Source organism: Schistocerca americana, chromosome 7 (assembly GCF_021461395.2).
Source record: "Schistocerca americana isolate TAMUIC-IGC-003095 chromosome 7, iqSchAmer2.1, whole genome shotgun sequence".
Lineage (NCBI taxonomy): Eukaryota > Metazoa > Arthropoda > Insecta > Orthoptera > Acrididae > Schistocerca > Schistocerca americana.
This window is the reverse complement of record NC_060125.1, coordinates 268,844,560-268,852,267: the sequence shown is the minus strand read 5'-3', so window position 1 is coordinate 268,852,267 and position 7,708 is coordinate 268,844,560.

Below are 7,708 nucleotides of genomic sequence, written 5' to 3'. Positions count from 1 at the left end.
TGGTTGTTTTGATCCCATGTTCCCTCTGCTATCAAAATATCATCGGCAAAGCAAGTTAATCTCTGTTGTAATTCCTTGTCTAGAATTCTTACGAGCCCCATATAAATGCCGTTGGGGAGATATTGAGTCCAAACAGATGTCTTTTAAATGTCTAGTTCCTACCAAATGCAATGAAAGCTGTGTACCATCTACACTCTCATGTCAACTCAATTTGCCAAAAACTGGACCCCAAGTCTAATGGTGCGAACAGTTTGACCCCATCAAATTTTTATATTAACTCTTGTGAACTTTTGTGGTCTACCTGTTCCAGCCGAAGTTATTGTATTTACCTGCCTAGAGTCAAGTACAATGAGCATGCTGCCATCTTTTTTGTTAGCAGTTTGTAGTGGACTATTGTCAATGGACAGTGTTAATAATTCTATCAGCCCATCATCAATAATTTTATGTAACTTGAGAAATACTTTTTTTCTGTAATGTAGGAGTAGGGCGCTATCATGTTCTATGACTTTGAACTGGTATTGGTAGTTCTTAATTGGACCCATCTTGGATGGGAATACCTTTACATTGCTATAAAATGTGTGGTCTATCTCTCCTCTTTCTTGATCAGAGATATTGCCTAGGATATTTAATGTATTGTCAGTCTTAGCATGTACTTCCTCAGTAAATGTGGTATCTATTGAGACTGGTTGTGAAAGGTTACACATTATTTCGTTATTGCTCTAAACTGTGCTTAATTATGTACAAAACAACAAAATTTCACAAAAACAATTCTTCCTTGTGTCAGATAGGTTATGCATCTTATTATTATTATTATTATTACTGATGTTATTATTATTAGCAGTGACTGTAGTTGTATAAACTTGTTGATAAGCATAATTTTTATACAGCAGGTGCTATTAATTTCACTCTCTCACATTTACCTGAATCTACAAATTAGTGAATACCCAGAGTGCATACTCACAAGCCGCCAGTCGGTCTATTATACACCATAGGCTATTCTGTACTGTGTCTTGATACACATTACATTGGTTCTTGTATACCTGTGACTAGTCTGGCTTGACACTTGCCTGCATGCATTACCCTGTGCACATGTCTGATTAGATTTTGTCTCTCGAATCTCTTATCGGTTATCTCGAATCTCTTGTCGGGTTGTTTTTGACAATCTGATATTTCTTGACTTGTTTAGGGTGATTGTCCGACTCAGTTCGAGCAAAAATACAGCTCTACCTGGTCCAACCGCCATACCTAGCGACTCTGTTACCATTGTTTGCCATATCGAACTGGGCTGATGCTCTTTGTCCTTATAAATGTTTATGCGCTTGGCTCCTAGGCAAGATGTAATTGTAGGATATTACTTTTTTTAAGAAAATCTTTCATGTTCCTATCTGACATCTCTGATCTACAGAAGTTTTTGAGAGGACATTAATTTAGCAAAAACTAGCTGTACACTTTACTTTCCCTGACAATGCAATGCTGTTCTTGTGGTGGAGCAGAATCCAAAAACATAAAAATAAACCTGAAATGCTCAATAAGCAAGTGCACTAGAATATTGAATAATTTAATGTTTCTGTCCACTTTATGTGTGTCACACATTTACCTTATTCTCTTACGTAAGATCAAGTGCTTTTCTTGAAGTGAAAATGATTTCAGACTTTTGAATACTTTTGAACAAAATATTTGCTTTACAAACATCGCCTAAATATCTGCATCTTCATATTTTCGAGGCACAAAGATTGTTCCATGAAATTTCGAGCTTGCAGTCGCATAAATTTGCGTTATTCTGGTAATATTTCGGCTGAATACCGTCCAGCCATTCAGAGGGAGCCAAAGTGACTGACGCTCCAGTTCGCTCTGTCCTTTTAAACCTATGGACCGGACCACTGTGCATACGGCCACAGATACACAAGGTGCCAGAGACGTTGAGAGGTGGCAGAGAGGTATGACAAACATAGAATTAGGTCTATGGCTGCGCGGTCGATCCACAGGGTGATATCGATGTATCACTGCGAGCTACACCGTCGCGACATCTTCGTGAGTTTATTACAGAAATTGCCGGATTCCGTAATTTGTCCAAGCTGAAGCCGCTATCTCTATTCAAAAATGGTTCAAATGGCTCTGAGCACTATGCGATTTAACGTCTGAGGTCATCAGTCGCCTAGAACTTAGAACTAATTAAACCTAACTAACCTAAGGACGTCACACACATCCATGCCCGAGGCAGGATTCGAACCTGCGACCGTAGCGGTCGCTCGGCTCCAGACTGTAGCGCCTAGAACCGCACGGCCACTCCGGCCGGCGCTATCTCTATTAATTAAACACATCGCCAACCGAATTGCAATTGCTTCTTTCACTACTGAGTCCCAAAAGATGACAGCAGCACTTCTGGGTTCCGTTAAATATGATTTGGTGCTTCATAAGCCTGGGGACCGCAAGATCCCCTGTGAGGGTAGCCGTTCACACATCGGACAGGCGACACGTACAATCCAGGAGAAATGCGCAGAACACCGCAGGTACACCCAGCTCTTACGAATTACTAAATCTGCTGTGGCAGAGCACTATATTGACACTGGGCACTCTATAGTGTACGATAACGCCGAAATTTTAGCCTCGAGTTCATCATTCTGTGACTCAGTAGTGAAAGAAGCAATTGAAAATTCAGTTGACGACGAGTTTAATCAGTAGAGATAGCGGATTCAGCTTGGACAAATCATGGAATCCGGCAATTTCTGAATATAAGTTCACGAAGACGTCGCGACGGTGCAGCTTTCAGTGATACATCGATATCACCGTGTGAATCGACCACGCAACCATAGATCTAATTCTATGCATGTCACACCTCTCTGCCGCCGATAAACATCACTGGCGTCTTGTGTATCTGTGACCGCATGCGCAGTGGTCCGGTCTGCGGGCTTAATATGACAGAGCAAATGCTGGAGTGTCAGTCATCTCGGCTCACTCTGAAGATGGCTGGACAGTATTCATCCGAAATATTAGAAGAAGGAGTCGAATTTTGCCGCTGCACACGCGAAATTTTATGGAGCAATCCTCAAAATAATTGCTCTAGTCATCTGATGTCATCTGGCAACTACAGTGAGTACCCTTTTCTGTATCCCTGAAGATTCATCTAATTATGGTTGCTAATCAGAATTGAGGGGTTTCGCGCAAGAAGGAGGCAGCTCCATTTTTTGACTCTATTGAGTTGAACATTCTATCACATACAAAAAAAAGCCACTTCGTTTGGTGCAAGAAAGAGGCAGCCCCACCCACTAGTTTCATAGAAATCCAACAGATGGGGCTGCCTGTACTCCGAGTTTGCATGAAAACAGAGGTAGTTCCGGGAGCTGGCTTGTTCTTCCCCCAGACAATAGCAGGAAGAAGGTTGTGTTATGTATTGTTCAGCAGACCGCCGTAAACATCGCGCGTTCTCTGTGAGGGATATTTTTTATCAGGTTTACAATCTGTTTTGTGACTTCATCGTCATTTGATTTCACGGTTTCTGTCAATACGAGTGAATCAGAAGAGGAAGGAACGTTTAATTGTGACTCTTCAGAAAACCACGAGCCTGGTGGAGATGAGAATTCTACTGATTCAGAAGATTCAAGAAGCAGAGATGCAGTTGTTGGACCACTGAAGAGGAAAAAGAGGATCGCACAAGGAACAATGGGAACGGAACATAAGAAAACAGCTGAAGGTTGATGGAAATAAGTACAAGAGCACGAGCGGAAAAAACATGTTTCGCCGAACTACAGGTAATGGTTGCAGTTGCAAATACAAGTGTTTTACTAAATTTGACGTTGAAGCAAGGCATCGTATTATTAACGCTTTTAATGGCCTAACGTCTAAGCATACCCAAGATGTGTATTTGGCTGGTTGCATTAAAGATTTACCTGTTAAAAGAAATAGGCCAAAAAGTGGAACAGGAAATCCCAGGGCGTTTTCAAATGTTTATACTGTTCGAGTCGGTGAGAGTAATGCAAGAGTCTGTAAAAATGCGTTTGCGTCACTGCATGGTGTGTCCAGAAAACGAGTGGAAAACATCCCAAAGCAACTTTCTTTTGACGGATCTATCACACCAAAACCAGATGGTAGGAGAAAGCATAATGCAAGACCCAGCAAAATTCCATATGAAACTGTGCAAAAGGTCCATTGTCACCTTGACAGTTTTCCTAGCGAGAATCGCATTACAGTCGACGAGACAATGGCAATAGACAATACTTGCTTGCCGACCTCACTATCAAAGCAATGCATCGTTTCTACATGGAAAAGTACCCTGAATCTCCAGTAGAATATGATTTTTACTTTCGGTACTTAAGAAACAAGTCCGATTAGGGCACCCAAGCTTCGGACACGTGTCAGAAGTGCGACAACATACAAAAGGAACTCAGTGCCTCTTCTATCTCAGATGAGAGACGTAAGGAGCTCCAGGATGCCAAGCTACTTTATCAAAGTCGGGTGGATTAATTTTATCAAGATGTTAAAGACAAGATGGCACTTGCACAGTGTAATAATAACACCGAGATGTTGTGCTTCGACTACCAACAAAATATGCCTCTTCCCAAAGTTCCTTCTGGGGACGCATTTTATAAACGCCGGTTGTGGGTGTATAGCTTTGCAGTTTCGTCTGGAAAACATCATTTTTATCTCTATGATGAAACCATCGGAAAAAAGAAGCCCAATGAGCCAATAAGATTTATACATCATTACATCAACCACGTTCTAACAGATTATATCAAAATACTTTACCTATTTTCCGACAACTGTGTCTCACAAAACAAAAATCATTCGTTACTTCAGTACCTGTTTTACCTTGTGCAAAGTGGCCGCCTTACGAAGATCGTTCATCGATTTGCAGAACCGGGTCACAGCTTTATGCCATGCGGCAGAGCGTTCGGTAATATAGAAAAGTGTTTGAGGAAGATGGAAAGGGTTTTTCTTCCAGTGGACTATGCTCGCATTATCAGAAGAACCTGCCCCGTATTTCATGTCACTGAAGTGGACCAGAGATTTATTTTCTGCTTTGTTGATTAGTTGAAGAAATTTTTTTGTAAAGGACCCTTACGTATCATTATCGAACAAGAAAAGAGGGAAATATTTAATCACTAAGTACAAAATATTCCTCTATGAACAGCCATACATCGGTAAAGGGATTATTCAATGCAGTGCGACCATAGGGATGACTGTTTCGATAATGCGCAAATTTGTAGCAAAGGATCTGAGAGTCTCAAGACAATGGACCACCTTCATCAAGCTTATGATTGTCTCCTCCCGCTTAAAGGTCAAAAGCTTAAAGATGTCAGAGAGCTGGCCGGAAAGTATTTTGGGCCAAATGAAATGTGGTTTTACGACTAGTTGACGTCAGATGCATGAAACGATACTGAGGTGACTGAAGGGGAGCTAGAAGACGGAAGAAGAACTGTAGAATTAATGTATTATGCCTATAATGTTGTACTTTCTTTATTAATAAATGTTTTTTAAACTGAAATAAGGTTAATCATGAAGAAAATGGTCCTACAAATAGTTTTTCATTCACTTTGGAGCAAAACGGAGGCAGCTCCAAAATTGAAAACTCTATTGCACGTACCTGAGTGCATACATTTGTGTGTATTCTTGTCAGTAGTATTAGATACCCCATAGCCTAAAACAAAACTGACAATTTTTTCGTTTTGGTGAAAACTGAATTTTTAAAACGTTTGTTTTAAATTGCCACAAACTGGAAAAAGTGGAGTTGCCTGCTTCTTGCACCAAACCCTTCAATTACTACCATTTTCACCAGTTCTGGCGTATTCATCTAATTATAATTCCTCATCGGAATTACTAATATTTTCGCCACCCTGGCTGGTTCATATATTACAACTGCTTATCAGAATTCTCTCCAATTTCTCGCAATCCTGGCAGGCTCATCTAATTATAATTGCTTATTGAAATCACTGCCTTTTCCTAATATTGTGACAGGGTTACGTAATTACGATTGATTATCAGAATTATTAGCAGCTAGTCAGAATCACTCCCATTTTCACTATCTGAGCGCGGTCGCCATTATCTAACACACAGGCGATTCCTACAGTCTGCTACCCACCATTTGGCAGGCAAGGATCACTCTGAGTTTGAGTACAAGTGTTTATGTTCTGGTCATGTCATGTAGGGAGCATGAATGGTAGAATTGGTTAGACATCAGAAGAATGGTTATTTGTGAATTCTTGCAAGTGTTTCTCGACCAAGTAATTTAATTTAAAGAGAGTAGGTAGCCTACTTTTAGGACAACAATTCGTTCCCTGTCTATTATATTGTTTTTATTATCATGTTGTCTACGAAATGATTCAAGATAAATGGTATACTGATAATTAAATTTTAAAAAAGGACACATGAATCTTGATACAAGTAACAGATAGCTGTACATGACAGTGCTTTGCTATCCGTTACGTTAAAACGAACAAGCAAGAAAAGAAGTAAACTCCGTAGAAATGGACTCTGCAATGTACTATTCTAAAACAGTTTTAAATAATAATAGTTGGACGACCATTCCTAACTGACGTTCAACTTTGTGATCTTTCTTTGCTGAATGCAACACGAAGGAAGGTTAAGTGTACTGCTCCAAATTAAGCACTTAACTGGACGAAGGGGCACCTCATTTACCTATGTTGCACAATGTGTCGTTGGATATGCGAAATTTCAGACCACTGCATGTGCTCTGTGCTGCCTGTCAAACGATAAAGTTGCTTATTCTTGTCTGAAGTGTCAATAATATACTCTTACCGAGCTTGTCTGTGAAGCAGAAGACTGTTTGTCCCTAGTCTATGTATAACGGCTGCGTATGCTCGCGTGGTTGATGGGGCACTGTGCACAGTGGTGTCCTCGCAGTTCTCGTATGAGCGTATTAACTGACACGGCTCTTCCTTATCTCTATGTCGTTATTGTTCAACTCAAACACAAAATCAGAGCAATGTGGATGACAAGGGGGTAAAATGAGAGGGCTGTTCTCAAGTTAACATTTTACTGGCTGTTAAAAAATTAAAGAAATAAAATAAAAACGGTCAGGTATGAGAAGGCCCAGCGCGCTCCAGTTTCCAACTTAAATACATATACAGACAGTTCACACATTCCATAAATCGGGGATATCGACGACTTTAGCCTGTTATCGACTTTGATACTTGCAAGATGTCAGTCGCATAGATTCTAAAAATATCGAGAATGTTTTAATTTCTAGTTTGAAGTCGGATAACAAACGAAAAAAGAAATATTGTTTCGTGTGGTATATTTATGAATAAACAAGTTCCTTTTTTTACTATGAAATCCTTCTTTCCTTCAAGAGGAAGTATCCTACAGGTTTTGATTATTGAGATTCTGAGCATCAGTATATATGACATAAATGGTCTTTTGATTGCAGTGACTGAGAAGATTAATATTTTTACTCTACCTAAGAAGTATAAACTGCAGTAAGTGACATACATTTGATCTTGATTCGTCAAACCGTTCCTAAGGAGTAAGGACTTGACAGAAGGAGATGGACTTACAGACTCATAACAAATGTCAACAAAACTTTTTTCGTGTGAGATAAAGATAAATTAACAATTTTCGGATTTTTTTTTCTTTTCTTGTATTGTGAAACCTTGCTTCTTGCCAAATTTCATGACTCTAGACCAACGAAAAGCATTCTACAGTTTTGAAGAGTGAGTTTTTCGAGTATCAAAGTTTGCGACATAAATGGCCG